Source organism: Coffea arabica, chromosome 5c (assembly GCF_036785885.1).
Source record: "Coffea arabica cultivar ET-39 chromosome 5c, Coffea Arabica ET-39 HiFi, whole genome shotgun sequence".
Taxonomy (NCBI): domain Eukaryota; kingdom Viridiplantae; phylum Streptophyta; class Magnoliopsida; order Gentianales; family Rubiaceae; genus Coffea; species Coffea arabica.
Window position 1 is genome coordinate 34,636,792 of NC_092319.1, and position 15,141 is coordinate 34,651,932.

The window sequence follows — 15,141 nt, forward strand, 5'->3', positions numbered from 1 at the left end:
AGTTTAGTCATTATTAATTCGAGTTTTAATAGTTTGTTATTTAATTTTTAGTTAGCTATTTACTTTTAGTCAAACAATTTAATTATTACCATTGCTATAAAAAAAAACTCCATCGTTAGTTTAAATTTCAAAAGAGACAAATATCCCAGTCCCTGTAGATTCGACTCTGCGTATCACTATCTGTACAAATTATATTTTGTTTGAATAGGCATTTATTATTGTACGAGCTCGATAACCTGTCAATTTTTTGTGCCGTTGTCGGGGACTGGCATTAGTTAATTTGTTTCTTTTAAGTTCATTTTCGTTTTAATTTTCTGGTATTTTTCTAGTTTATGTCTTGGGCTTCTCGTACAGCCAAATTGATTTTTTATCCTGAAGTAGAGAAGACTGCTCGTCGAACGCGAAAAGATACCAAATAGCTCAGAGAAGAGCAATCTAATGCTGCATCTCAAGACCCGATCCATAAGTTGAATCAACAAGTTCGCTTGGCGATACTTCGAATGACCCGAATCGAGAAGAAATCACTATAGCTAATACACAAACATTAAGAAAGTTGGCTGCTCCTAATTTAAATCAATAACCCTTATGCATTACTTTTTCGAATTTAAATGATAACACCCTGTTTGAATTAAAATCTGGGCTAATTCATCTTTTACCATCTTTTCATGATTTACCAGGTGAGAAGCCTTATAAGCACTTGCAGGAGTTCGATGTTATTTGCAACAGTATGAAACCTCCTAAAATTATGGAAGAACAGATAAAAATGAGAGCATTCCCCTTCTCTCTTAAGGACTTAGCAAAGAACTGGCTGTACTACCTACCTTTAGATAGTATCACCACGTGAGAGTAGTTGAAGAAAAAATTTTAGAAAAAATATTTTCCTGCATCTTGAGCTGCAAGTCTGAGAAAGGAGATATGCGGTATCAAACAATATTCATGAGAGTCGCTCTATGATTACTTGGAGAAATTCAAAAAGTTATACATCATATGCTCTCAACACCAAATAAGCAAGGAATTGCTTATCCAATATTTTTACGATGGGCTACTTTTCAGAGACAGGAGTATTATTAATGCTATAAGTGGAAGGGCGTTGGTGAACAAGACTTCTCGAGAAGCATGAGAGTTGATTGAAGGGATATCCGAAAACTCGCAGCAATTCGATATAAGAGAAGATATTCCGATACACAGAGTGAATGAGATAGAAACATCCTCTATCCAATAGCAGTTATCCGAATTAACATCTTTTATTAGCAATTGACTGTAGGAAATCTTCCACAAGCCAAGGTGTGTGGGAATTGCACTGCTATAGGTCACTATACAGAGATGTGCCTAATGATTCAAGAAGAAAGTGCCGAGTAAGTAAACATGGTTAGTTACGTGCCCGCGCCGAGAAAGCCATATGACCCGTACTCGAACACATACAATTCGGGTTGAAAAGATCACCCTAACTTTAGTTTTGGAGGAAATAGGCAATCAAATTTTGCATTGAATAAACAGCAAGGACATCAACAGTAGTATCAATCTCACTTGCCATCACCTTCTCTAAGCTCAAACCCATCTCTAGAAGAAATGATGAAGCAGTTAATTTTTAGCCAACAAAAGACGGATTCTGACCTATAAAATATAAGGAATCAAATGGAACATATGCAAGCAATATAGAGTCAGATGAGTCAGATGGTATTAACAATTGACTGCCAGGAATCCCAAGTTCACGAAAAATTACTGTCTCAATATAAACTTTACCTTAAAAAATATATGTGCAATGACCTTAAAGAGCGGGAAGGAAATTCAGGGATCCGAACTCGTGACTCCAAAAGACAAGAATGAAGAAAAAATCGAGAAAGAGTTTAAGGAGGACAACAGAAACAGCAAAAATTCAGTGGTACTCCCTGACCCAATCATTGAGGTTAAAACTAATCCCCCTCATTTTTCTAGAAGGTTGGAGAAATTGAAAATGCAGAACAAGGAGAAACAGATCTTGGAGGTATTTCGCAAGGTAGAGATCAACATTCCCCTGCTAGATGCAATCAAACACGTGTCAAAGTACGCGAAATTTTGAAAAGATTTGTGTATCAACTGAAGAAGGCTGATGGGAGATGTAAGAATTATTGTGAGAGAGAACGTGTCAGCAGTTCTATAGAGGAAACTCCCACCAAAATAGGAGGATCTAGATATATTTTCTATCCCCGGTAGGATAGGTAATACTTTGCTAAAAATGTCATGTTGGATTTAGGAGTAACAATCAATGTAATGTCTAAATCTATCTATGCTTTCTTGAACCTAAATCCATTAAAAGAAATTAGAATAATAATTTAATTAGCTGATCGAACGAATACATATCCTGATAGGTTGGTCGAAGATGTGTTGGTTAAAATTAATGAATTGGTATTCGCAACTGATTTTTATGTATTTGACATGGATGATGATCATTTCCTTGATCCCTCGCCTTTGCTACTAGACAGACCTTTTATAGCACAATCCAGACTAAAATTGATGTTAATAAGGGTACATTTTCCATGAAATTTGATGAAAAAATTATTCATTTCAATATCTTTGAAACCATGAAATACCCCTCGAATTCTAATTTTAGGTCCATTTTTTCTGTGAGTGCTATTGACCCTGCAATGCAGGAAGTGTTTGAAATTATTGACAGGAATGAATTGGAAGTTGTTTTAACCAAACATATTGAGTTGGACACAACTTATGAGGTAGAGTTGAGTAAAGACGATTGGAGCTTTGCAATCGCTGTCGATCACTATGACAAGGTATGAGCTCGCACTTATTTTCGTGCCCGAATCTCACCAAAGAGTATCACCATCTATGGTGTAGGCACCTATAATAGAACTGAAATCTCTGTCTAAACATTTGAAATATGTATATTTGGGTAAGAAGGAAACGCTTCCGGTAATTATCTCGACAGAACTATCAGAAACACAAGATGACAAGTTAATCCGAATTCTTAGAGAGCATAAGCAGGCGATAGGATGGACCATTTCCGACATTAAGGGAATTAGCTCCTCCATGTATATACACCAAATAAGGCTTGAAAAATATACCAAACCGGTACGGCAAGTTCAAAGGAGGCTCAATCCTCTTATGATAGAAGTGGTGAAAAAAGAAATACTAAATCTACTAGATGTGGGGATTATTTACGCAATATTAGACAGTCCATGGGTGAGCCCAGTACAGGTACTTCCAAAGAAAGTAGGAGTGATAATGGAGGCCAACCAAAAGGGTTAGCTCATACCAGTGTGCAAACGCACTCGATGGCGGTAGTATATCGACTATCGAAAAATTAAACGTCGTCACAAAAAAGGATCATTTTTCCTTTTCTTTTATTGACCAAATGTTTGAGTGATTAGCTTGTCGACCTTACTATTATTTTTTAGATGAATTTTTAGGATATTTTCAAATTGCAATCGTATCAGAAGATCAAGAGAAGACCATTTTCACGTACCTATTTGAAACTTTCACATACTGGCAAATGCCCTTCGGATTATGCAATGCACCAACGACATTTCAAAGATATATGGTGAGCATTTTTTTCAAAATATGTTGAGAAAATTATTGAGATTTTCATGGACGACTTTAGTGTATATGGTGATAGTTTCGATAATTGTCTAGATAACCTAAAATTGATCTTGTTGAGATATATAGAAACTAATCTCGTGCTTAAATGAAAAAAATGTCATTTTATGGTTGAACATGGGATAGTTTTAGGTCATGTAGTGTCCTCTAAGGGTATTGAGATTGATCAGGATAAAATAGACATTATATCTACTATACCTTATTCCACGAGTATGCAGGAAGTGTTTCTTTTCTTAGACATGTAGGTTTTTATCGAAGATTCATCAATGATTTCTCAAAAATCGAAGCTCCTCTGTTCAAACTCTTACAGAAAGATATGGCCTTCAAATTTGATGTTGAGTGTGAGAGAACATTCAACAAGTTAAAAGAGCTATTGACATCGCCACCGATCATGCAACCTCCTGACTAAAATTTTTCATTTGAGATCGTGTGCAAATGTCAGTGACCATACAATGGGAGTAGTGTTGGGGTAAAGAGTAGGGAAAGCAGCTCACGCCATCTACTATGCGTCCCGAGCTTTGAATGCAACTCAACTGAATTATTTCACTACTGAAAAGGAGCTTCTTGCAATTATTCTTGCTTTAGAAAAATTTAGATCATATTTATTAGATGTTAAAGTTATTGTATTTTCTGATTATATAAAGTTGAGGTATCTAATGACCAAGAAAGATACGAAACCAAGGCTAATAAGATGGTTATTTCTCTTGCAAGAATTCGACCTGGAGATAAGGGATAAAAGAGGTTCGGAGAATTTGGTAGCTAACCATTTAAGTCGCATACCAGTTGGAGAGGATAATGTGCCATTGAAGGATACATTCTCTAATGAACAACTATTTTCTCTAAATTCTAAAGTGCCTTGATATGCTGATTTAGTTAATTATCTAGTAATTCCTAAACTACCTACAGATTGGCGTAAAGCAAAGAGGGACAAGTTGAAGAGCGATACCAAATATTTCATATGGGATGACCCTTACCTGTGAAAGAGATGCACAGACCAAGGAATGAGAAGATACGTAAGTGAAGTTGAATTCCAATCAATACAAACTTTTTGTCATACTTTTACATGCGGAGGTCATTTTGGATCAAAGCGAACTGCGCATAAGGCATTGGAAAGTGGACTCTACTGGCTTTCGTTATTTAAAAATGTTTATTTGTTTTGTAAATCCTGCAATCGATGTCAAAAGGTATATAATATAACCCGTAGAGATCATATGCCCCAAGTCCCGATGATTTTTTTAGAAATTTTTGATATTTGGCGTATAGATTTTATGGGGTCGTTTCCTGCATTATTTGGTTATATATATATTGTTGGTAGTGGACTATATTTTCAAATGCGTGAAAATTGGAGCCACTCAAACTAACGATTCAAAAGTGGTTTCACATTTTATTAAATCCAATATTTTTGTGCTTTTTAGGATACCAAGAGCTAGTGTTAGTGACAGGGGGACGTACTTCTGCAATAAAACCATAGTTGCGCTATTTCGAAAGTATGGTGTACTCCACAAGGTCTCGACATCATACCAACCTCAAATCAATGGTCAAGCGGAGATCTCGAATAGAGAGATTAAGTCGATACTGGAGAAAATGATTTGTCCCGATAGGAAGAATTGGAGTCAAAGGTTGAAAGATATACTTTGGACCTATCGGAATGCGTATAAGTCCCCTATAGGAATGTTACTCTACAGATTGGTATTCGGAAAGTTGTGTCACCTCCCAGTGAAATTTGAGCACAAGGCCTTTTGGGCGATAAAGCAATGTAATATGAATTTAGAGGAAACCGGTGCCCATCGAAAGTTGGACTTGCATGAATTGGGGGAGATTCGGAATGAAGCGTATGAGAACGTAGTAATTTATAAGGAGAGGAGTAAGGAGTTTCGTGATCAACAAATCTCTAGAACGACCTTTGAAGTTGGTTAGAAGGTTCTCCTATACTAATCCAGACATAAGTTATTTTTAGGTAAATTGCGTTCCCGTTAGATCGGTTCTTTTATTGTTACTCATGTTTTTCCCTATGGTGCAGTAGAAATCCAGAGCACTAAGACAGACAATAAGTTTGTGATGAATGAAAATCGTTTCAAATACTATTACGAGAGCTTTCCAAGTGGAGAAGTGGAAATGATACATTTGGATACACCAAATTATTTCGATTAGCGACATCTAGCCATGTCTAGTCAAAGACATTAAAAAAAGGCATTTATTGGGAGGCAACCCAATTTCTTTTTATTGTTTATTCAATTTTAGTTAGTCGCTTCATTTTGTTTTCTTAAGGTTTTTCCAAATTCTTGGTGTAATTTTTTGTTTTTTATGATTAGTAGGTGTTCCCCAAACATGACGCACCCGTATCACCAAGGCTCGTGATAATATGCAATTCCCAGGTGCTTTATCAGAAGGGTTTCCATCCTCGTGACGCGCCCGCGTCGAGTTGCTTGAAGAGCTCTTCCTTCGATCCTGGAACGGACTGACCAACATGACGCGCCTGCGTCAAAAAAACGCAAGGTAACTTTTAATTTACCAACTCTCCATCAAAAGAGTTTCCACCCTTATGACGTGCCCGCATCACTTGGGCACGTGGTAATGTGTCATTTTCAAAGTTTTCATGAAAAGGGTTTTCACTCTTATGATGCGCCAGCGTCAACCGAGCACGTGATAATTTTGAACTCAATGAACATTCATCAGAAGGGTTCTTGCCTTCTTGACGTGTACACGGCATGTTAGAGGGAGACATATGTATTAAAAAAATAATTTAAAAAAATAACTAATTTTTTTATTCCACCTTGAAATTTAATTTTTAATTTTCAAATTTTAAAATTTAAAAAAAAACCTGCAACCTTTCTTTCCTTTTTCTTCTTTCTTTCTTTTTTCCCCTTTCTTCCGCCCCTTGTTCCCTCTCTTTCTCTTTCGGTCGAAAACCCAACGCACGCCAACGCGTGCCGCCATCCTTCCTCTCGGGACTCTCCTCGCCAACCGACGCTACACAACCGCATGCAGTCACCTAGCTGCATCCCCCGACTCTCGGTTCGCCATCGTCCTCCTCGGCTCAACGCATGCCGCCCATCCGTTGTGGTCGTTCTTCGCGATGCCTACCACCATAGCACGCCGCCGTCTCCCTCTCTTACCGCCGTCGTTGCTCCACCAAGCAGCGCAGCCTGCTGCTTCGCCATCATTCGCTTGCCTGCCATCTCGCTCCGTCACACACCACTGCACGTCGCTGCCTCGCTCGCCGACGCACACTGCCACGATTGCCTCTACCACCACTTTTCATTGTCATAGGGGTAGAGGTACTCCACTTCCTTACCCCCTCTCAACTAACTCTCTAGAGTACCCATTTTGAAGTATTACTTCCGACAGTAGTTATTCGATTCAATTGGGAACTGCCTTCTTAGATTATATCGATTTTGGGAGTCATTTGATTCTTAATTTGAACTACTGCATTATTTGGGAATTTTTTGATATTGTGGCTAGATAAATTCTACATTTGCCTATTGAATTGGGAGACACTAGTTACTCTTGATTGGTTGTTGAAATTGGTTGAATTTAATTGCATTGTTAGGGGTAATCTACCTGTCAACTGCGTGTGGATTTGTTTGGTACATTTCTTGGGGTTTTTGATTGGATAAATTAGGTAATAACCCGTGCTTATTGAGTGCCTGTTGCATTGACTACCATTACCATGTCTAGATTACTTGCTTCATATACTTGCTGGCAAGTCTATTTCTTTTATTGACTTGGGTGATAATTGGAGACAATGGTGAGGCCAAAGTCCATTTCTAGGTCTAGAACTCCTCAACCTCAACCTCTTACTCCCCAACCCACCATTCCTGTGAATGAACCTATCAACCAACCGTCCTCTTCAGGTGTCCAAACACGTCCAAGTAGGGGTAAGGGTGTCCATGTGGCTACATCCTCTTATTTTGGGAGGCATTTAAACTTCACTAAGACTTCCAATCAGCAGCGATATGCTAAGTATTGTGAGCGGCATATCATCCCCTACAAATGTTGTGAAAAAATTGTCATGGGTGCATTAGGTATAAGGGAGGAGGTTGAGCGGATATTTACCGTCATTGGTTGGTGACCTTATCTTGATATTTTCTGTCCCACCTTTGTCGAACTGGTTAGGAGTTTTACTCTACTTTTGAGTTTGAATTGCTTGCGGGATATACTGTCGATACTCCAAATATGATTCATTTCCATCTGATGGGTCAAGAGTTCAATTTCTCCATTATTCAGTTCAATTTGACAAAAAATTGACAGGTTGTAGAGTCTGTACAATAATAAATACATGTTCAAACAAAATATATTTTCTATACATAGCGATAAATAGGGTCGAATGCACAGAAATTGAGAGTAATTCGTTCATACTAAAGTTTAAATTACGGAGGGATTTTATGAAAATTAACAATAAGCTATGCTAATCAAATATTGCAATTAAATAAAAATTAGATGACAAACTGTAAAAACTGAAACAGTATTAGACCGGCTCTAGTCAAGAAGCAACTTCGAAAATGGTTCTCCCAATTAATCATCGATGCACAAATAATTTCACATATAAACTGATAAATAAGTTATAATTGTCGAACGGGCGATGACAATCAATTTTTTCTTAATTATCAATAGTTAAAGTACGACCGTTAGCTACTGCCCTAATTGCAAAATAATTTTAGGTACGACCGTAGAATTCAATTTTGCAATTGCTTTAAGATTTAGAGAAACCATGTTTTAACCAAACAACACGCCACGAGGGTTGTTTACAAATTAGCCCGTATATTTTCCTGACATAGTCTCGATTATGCCATTTGTCACTAATTTAGAACAATCAAACAATTACGAATTTAATTATTCTAATTGATTCTAGATTATTGAATTAATCTAACATCCGGGGGGCTCGGGATAATTGAATAATACAATAACCATAAGAAAGTAAAGCAGGAACTATATGAATACCAAAAAATAATAGGAAAACTAAAATCAATTAGATCTCACAATTTAAATCGAACCAAATCCTCCGTTGTTCTTTGACTAGAAAAAGAGATTTAGTTCATCGCCATTGAATCAATCTCACGCAGATTTGCAGAAATAATTGTCACGTACATGAAAAAGTCGATGGAATAATATCTAAAATAAGCAGGAACTACAAAACCCAAAAGAATGACTAATGTTTTTCCTTGGGCTCTGACATATGATAGAATCAATAGCCACAAAAAGACGAAAAAGTCAAAATCTAATGTAGTCAAGATTGTCTACTATTTTCCTATATAATTCCCTACCCCTCTACGGGTACTCCCATGAGTAATAGGCAAAAAGAATCCTAATTTCAATTGACTTCTATCTCTTAATTGAAACCAAAATAATAGGAAATCTCCTAATTGGTTCGTTTCCTATTTTTGCTAAACTATCTTTTTCAATTCAAAACTAACAATCAACTAATGGAATATCTGCAGCTCCATGTTGCATTTTCAATTGTCAATTGGTGTCACGCACTTGTCCTGCATTTTTTGGCATGTTAAGGTCTAACTTGACGCGCCTACGCCAAATAGCAATTGTAGTGGAAAATTTGCACATTTTTACCACATTTTGTTCCAATTCCCTGCAATCAATATAAATTTTCAAAAGTGAGTAGAATCTATCAATTAATACACATTCGGTAAGATAATATGAGGAAATTAATTATAAAATAAATGACAAAAGTGCGACTTATTAATTCCCCGTACACCTAGACCATGCTTGTTCTCAAGAATGAAAATAACAAACAAATACCAATTCCTGACATTGGCTATCAGTCCATCTATCTTACTGCCAAGATACCGAGAAACACATATCAAGCATCAATAGTCGAGATCCAGGAAACATCTCCTCGATTAGCTTCTAAACCGTAGACGCCTCTAATTTATGGCTAACTATTCTAAAAAAAAAAGGAATGGTCGATCAACATTTATTGGCAAATGATCCAATTATTAACCAAAATCTCAACATTTCGATCTCACAATTTTTAGATGAACTAAAACCTCTATTATTTTTTGACTAGAAAAAGAGATTTAGTTCAACTATATTGAGGAAAACCCATGCACAATTGTAGAATTAATTGTTGCATACATCGTCTCCTGATTGAGATGATCAATTAGAATGAATAATTGAAAGAACAATGAATAAGACGAATAAGATGAATAAGAGCAAAAAGTCAAGAACTAGGGAGTACGCTGAGAGTGCTTGTGACTACATAGAACCATTTTTCTCTCACTACTCCGATATTTGGAAGGAAATGTCTGACGGGGACCGTTATGACCCTTTTAGATCCAGAAGTTCTTATCTTAAGGACCTTAGTTCTCGATATGTTTAGCGCTTCTTGGCCTACAGCTACTCGGGTCACAAGGATAGCTCTGATATACTTTGTTGACCTGAATTCTTCTTTATCTGATGTATGAAGAACAATATTAAGGTGAATTTAGGATGTTGGCCGGCATCACAATTTAAGACCGTTTTAGCCAAGAGAAACAAACCCTTGATACTTGGGTCGCACGTCATACACCTAGCAATCCAGTTAAGGGTTCTTAATTTTCAAAATCACGATCTCCAACTGGTTTTTGACATGGAGTTTCTGGATGAGGACTGTCTAGAGAAAATGGGAGTTATAGAGCAGGTTGATGATATGTACCAGTTTACATTCCCGAGACCCATTCGAGCACCAGGTCGACGCCCTTCTATACGAGTAGGGTCCTCTTCAGCTCTTGGATCGGCCGATGACACTGCTGGACTATCTTCTTCTGTGCCGCCTCCACCAATGGCCTCTAATGTTGAGTGACGACATCTGCGTGCACAAGTTTACCATGTAGATGAGCGGGTGACAAATATCGCCAATCAGGTAGCACAGATGTCTCAGAACTTGGCCGCCTACTTCCACCACGTCGGCTTCACTCCACTATTCCCACCTATCCCTTAGCCAATCGGGATGGAAGTTCCATTGTCCTCTTTGCTTTATTTGCTCTATTACCTCCATTGGGGACAATGTTGGACTTAGGTGTAGGAGGGGAGCTGTGGTACACCAAGTATTTTTAATTTTTAGATGTTTTCCCTTTATTTCTTGTTATTTGTTCTGTTTTTCTTTTATTTTCCTTTTACTTGTATTAGTGATTAGCACTTCTGTGACTACCAAGGATTGATGATGGTTGGTTGATCCTAATTTTGCTTATTATCAAGTTTTAGTAATAAAAGCATATTAAGTTAATTTGGTTGATTCGAAAAAATATCTCTTTGGTGAATATCGATACTTTTGTGACTTACAATTTTTGTTTAACTTTTCTTGACATAGGGAATAACTGCTTGATATTTTTTCTATAAATTTGTCCAATTATTAACTTTAGTTATCCATGTTTGAGGAAATGAGGCTAGCTGCTATTGTTTTATGTGATATCTTGAGTTATTTTGTCGCCAGATTGTGAATAAATTTGGCTATACTCCACTAGTTATTACTGTTAAGTAACCAAGGGTCTGCACCAAAAGTGTCGATTCTCACGTCAAATAATAGTAATTTCTATGAATACGTTGTTATGTAGCAATAGAAACTGAGTAATCGGGTTTCTTCATCTGACAAATATTAGAGTCTGCGTCAAAAGGCTCTAATGGCTAGAGACTAAGTCTATTAGTGTTACTATCGAATATATATATATATAAGTTGTGAAGATTGTGTAAATATGTGATTAAAGTCAGCTTGTCGGTTTATGAATTTAATATTGAGATTTTGGTTAATAGTTGAACCAGTTACTGATAAATGTTGACTGATTTTTCTTTTTTCTTAGAATAGTTATCCATAAATTAGAGGAGTCTGTGATTTAGAAGGTAACCGAAGTGATGTTTCTTGGATCTTGATCACGGGTGCTTGATATGTGTTTTCATGGTATCTTGACAATAAGTAAATGGAGTAATAGCCATTATCATGAATTGGTTTGCTATTCTCATGCTTGAGGACAAGCATGATTTAGGTGTGGGGGAAATTTATAGGTCGTAGTTTTGTCATTTATTTTATAATTAATTCCCTCCTATTATCTTACCAACTGTGCATTAGTTGGCGATTTCTACTCATTTTTGAAAATTTGTACTTATTGCAGGGAGTGGAACACAATACCATAAAAATGGTGCTAATTTGACAGTAATCAGCAGAAGGATTTGAGTAGTAAAAGAGAACAAAAGTCCAAACGGAGATTGTTTCTCTTATCCAGCGATCAACTACGACAGACTAGGAGAAAATTTTGGGGAACTTCCCTTTTTCAACTAGGAGTCTTCCCTTCTATTCCTCTTAGTAGTCGGATAGGCAGTAGGAAAAAAAATAGGGAGCAATAGGGGCCGTCAATCTTGACTTCTTTTTGCTCTTGACATTTTCGTCTTTTTGTGGCTATTGATTCCATCGTATGTCAGAGCTAAGGAAGAAACAATTGGTCATTCTTTTGACTTAGCAGATCTTTTGCTTATTCTTAATTGAATTGATTTTCTTCATCGCATTGAGGAACGATGTATGGGACAATTGTTTCTATGATTTCACGTGAGATTGTTCCAATAGAGCTGAACTAAGTCTCTTTTTCTAGTCAAGGAACAACGAAGGCTTTGGTTTATCTAAAAATTGTGAGATTAAAAGAGTTGACTGTCATCGCTTGTTTGACAGTTATAACTTATTTATTAGCTAATAATTGGAAATATCTCTGCATCGATGATCAATTAATTTAACCATTGCTGAAGTTATTTCTTGGCTAGAGTTTAATCATTATTAATTTGGGTTTTAATAATTTGTCATTTAATTTTTGGCTGGCTATTTACTTTTAGTCAATGGTTTAATTATTACCATTGCTATAAAAAAAATCCCATCGTTAGTTTGAACTTCAAAAGAGACAAATATCCCCAATCCCTGTGGATTCGACCCTACTTATCACAATCTGTAAAAATTATATTTTGTTTGATCAAATATTTATTATTACACAGGTTCGACAACTTATCAGTACAGCATCACAAGCTTTGTGAGATGCTGTAACTTGTACACCTCGTCCACCTTAGGGCCTCTCTAACAACTGTCAATCTCCCAGGAATTATTGGACAGAAATGTGCCCCACGTGTTTGAACCATTTATTTCATTTGCTGATCTTGCTACCGACAATAAAAACGATAGCATTTATTTCATTTATTAATTTGCTAGTGACACGAGACAAAACGAGGTCGGTGAAAGCAAAATTAAATTGATTAATCAAGATTTCATTCTGTTGCATATGTGGTAGCAACAAAATTAAGTTTCTCCCAACAAATTACAAATAAAGTGAGTAGACAATTTAGTGAAAGCATATGTTCAAAAATCTTTGAATAAAATGGATTAAGTTAGTTACCCACAGCAGGTTATAAAAGTAAAATTCTGATCAAATTTGTTTTAAGGGGCATATTACAACTGGGGTATAATCCTAGAAATGTGTGTAGTGTTATGCCGTTTATCAAAGTAAGTGTAGTTTAAATAAGGTATGCCAAGAAGTTAAACTTTTATGTAATATTTGCAAGTATGTATGCTGCCATAATTGGAAAGACGAAATTCACTTAAAATGCCAAGTCAAATGCTGCTTTTAGCTAAGATCATAAAACCCTTAGCTTACTGAGATCATAGTATGTAAGATACAGGAGTGGCATAATATAAAACATTATAGATATCATAGAATACAACGTTACACTTTTTTATCTTAGTTTTTGTTATCCCTAAATCACCCTCATGTCTTTTAATTAGAATTATTGTGTTTCAATGTGGCACTAATTAAAAGAAATAAAAACACTCCAATTGATTACATCTCAATAATGTTGATAATTACAATTAAAATTTGCACATTAAAAATTATTTACTTATCCTTAGACTCCATTTCCAATTATTATATAGATCAAAATTTCTCATTAGCCATTTGAGATTGTAAAAAAATCAATGTCAAAAAATAGATAATTTGAAAAAAAAAACAGAGAAACATACAAGGAGAAAAGATCTCTCATTCATTTGTATATTTTCATACAAATATCACAAATAAATTTCATAATTATGTGCTTTTTACAAATATGAAGAAATTTAAAAAATAAAATGGAAAATCCAACTATTTCAATCAAATGAATTTAACTATCTCACAAATAGAGCTTTTCTCTCTCTCATTGAGAGTCTTTTCCCCCCACTGGTGGGAGCTCAACATTCTTTAAAGGAAAATTTACCAAATTGAACCCTAACATTTTCACAAAAATTGTTTTTGGTGCCTAACATTTAAAATCAGTCAGAATAGTTCCTAACATATAAATTATGAGCCAATTTGGTCATAGTACTCGTATTTGCTTATTTTTCTGATTAAAAATAGCACACCTCTCACATGTGGGCATAATTTCAAGCGTAAAATCGAAAAACATTCCTTAATCCATGGTTTTAGACTAAAGAAAGAGAATATTTTCTTCAAAGTTCAAGCTCTCCAATGGGTACTCTTCCATAACTCCACCCACTCCTCCTAGAGTCAATCTTGAGTCATTTTCCCTGGACGTACTCTATCAGATGCATTTCACCATCACCACATTGGCAACTCAGTGTTTCAGGGGGTGAGAAAGGTTATTATTCCTCAACCAGGAGGTAAAGAAGGAAGGCACTTGAAGGTGCAAGTCTTGGTTGATATTTTCCAGCCACTACTGAGGGGCACTATTGTCAAAGTGATTGGTTCCATGAGATGGATAAAGTTTAAATATGAGAGATGCCCAAATTTCTACTATACAAGTGTAGTTATTAGACATAGTGAGAAAGGCTATAAAACAAGAGTTTCAATGGGAAGTGGACAGCAAGAGAACCAATATTGACATTGGATAAGAGCAAACCCCAGGAAAGAATCCCCACAAAAAGAAAGTAATAGCTACAGATCCCCTTCCAAAAGGAGTTACTGGGGAGTGCTAAATGGGGAAGTAGTTTTAAAAGAGCCAAGTAAGGCGGAATTAGTTTCCAACCAATGTAACCAAAGGGAGAAGGAAACAAATAGAGGGAGCAACAAGGTAAATACCTCTAGAAGTGAGGAAACAAGAGCAATGCTGAGAAAGATTATAGACACAAATTAGCATAATATCTTCAAATGTGACAATAATCCAACAAAGAATATGATGAGAACTTAAAATTAGATGCTATTATAAAACACTACTACAATTACTAGTATTTAACAGGTACATCAAACATGTTAATGGTGGAGTAAAATGAAAAAAAAATAATAGTGGGACAGAAAAAACACTTTAAAATGTAAAATATCTCCAAATTGGAAATTGAGATGCAATGCGAATGTCACATACAATTTATTGTTGTAAAGTACAAACATGACTCTAAATAGAAAGCGTTTAACTTAAAATTTAGGATTAAATGTTGGAGTTGATATTAAATTGAAAGAGAAAAGGAAGGAGATGGATAAAAATACAAAAAAAAAAAACTAATGATGGGCAAGTGCCGTGAGAATTTAAACTTCTTTCAACATTTCTAAATTTTAGCATTAACCTATTTTCTTCCTTTATTTTTCTTCTTTTGTTAAAAAATAATAA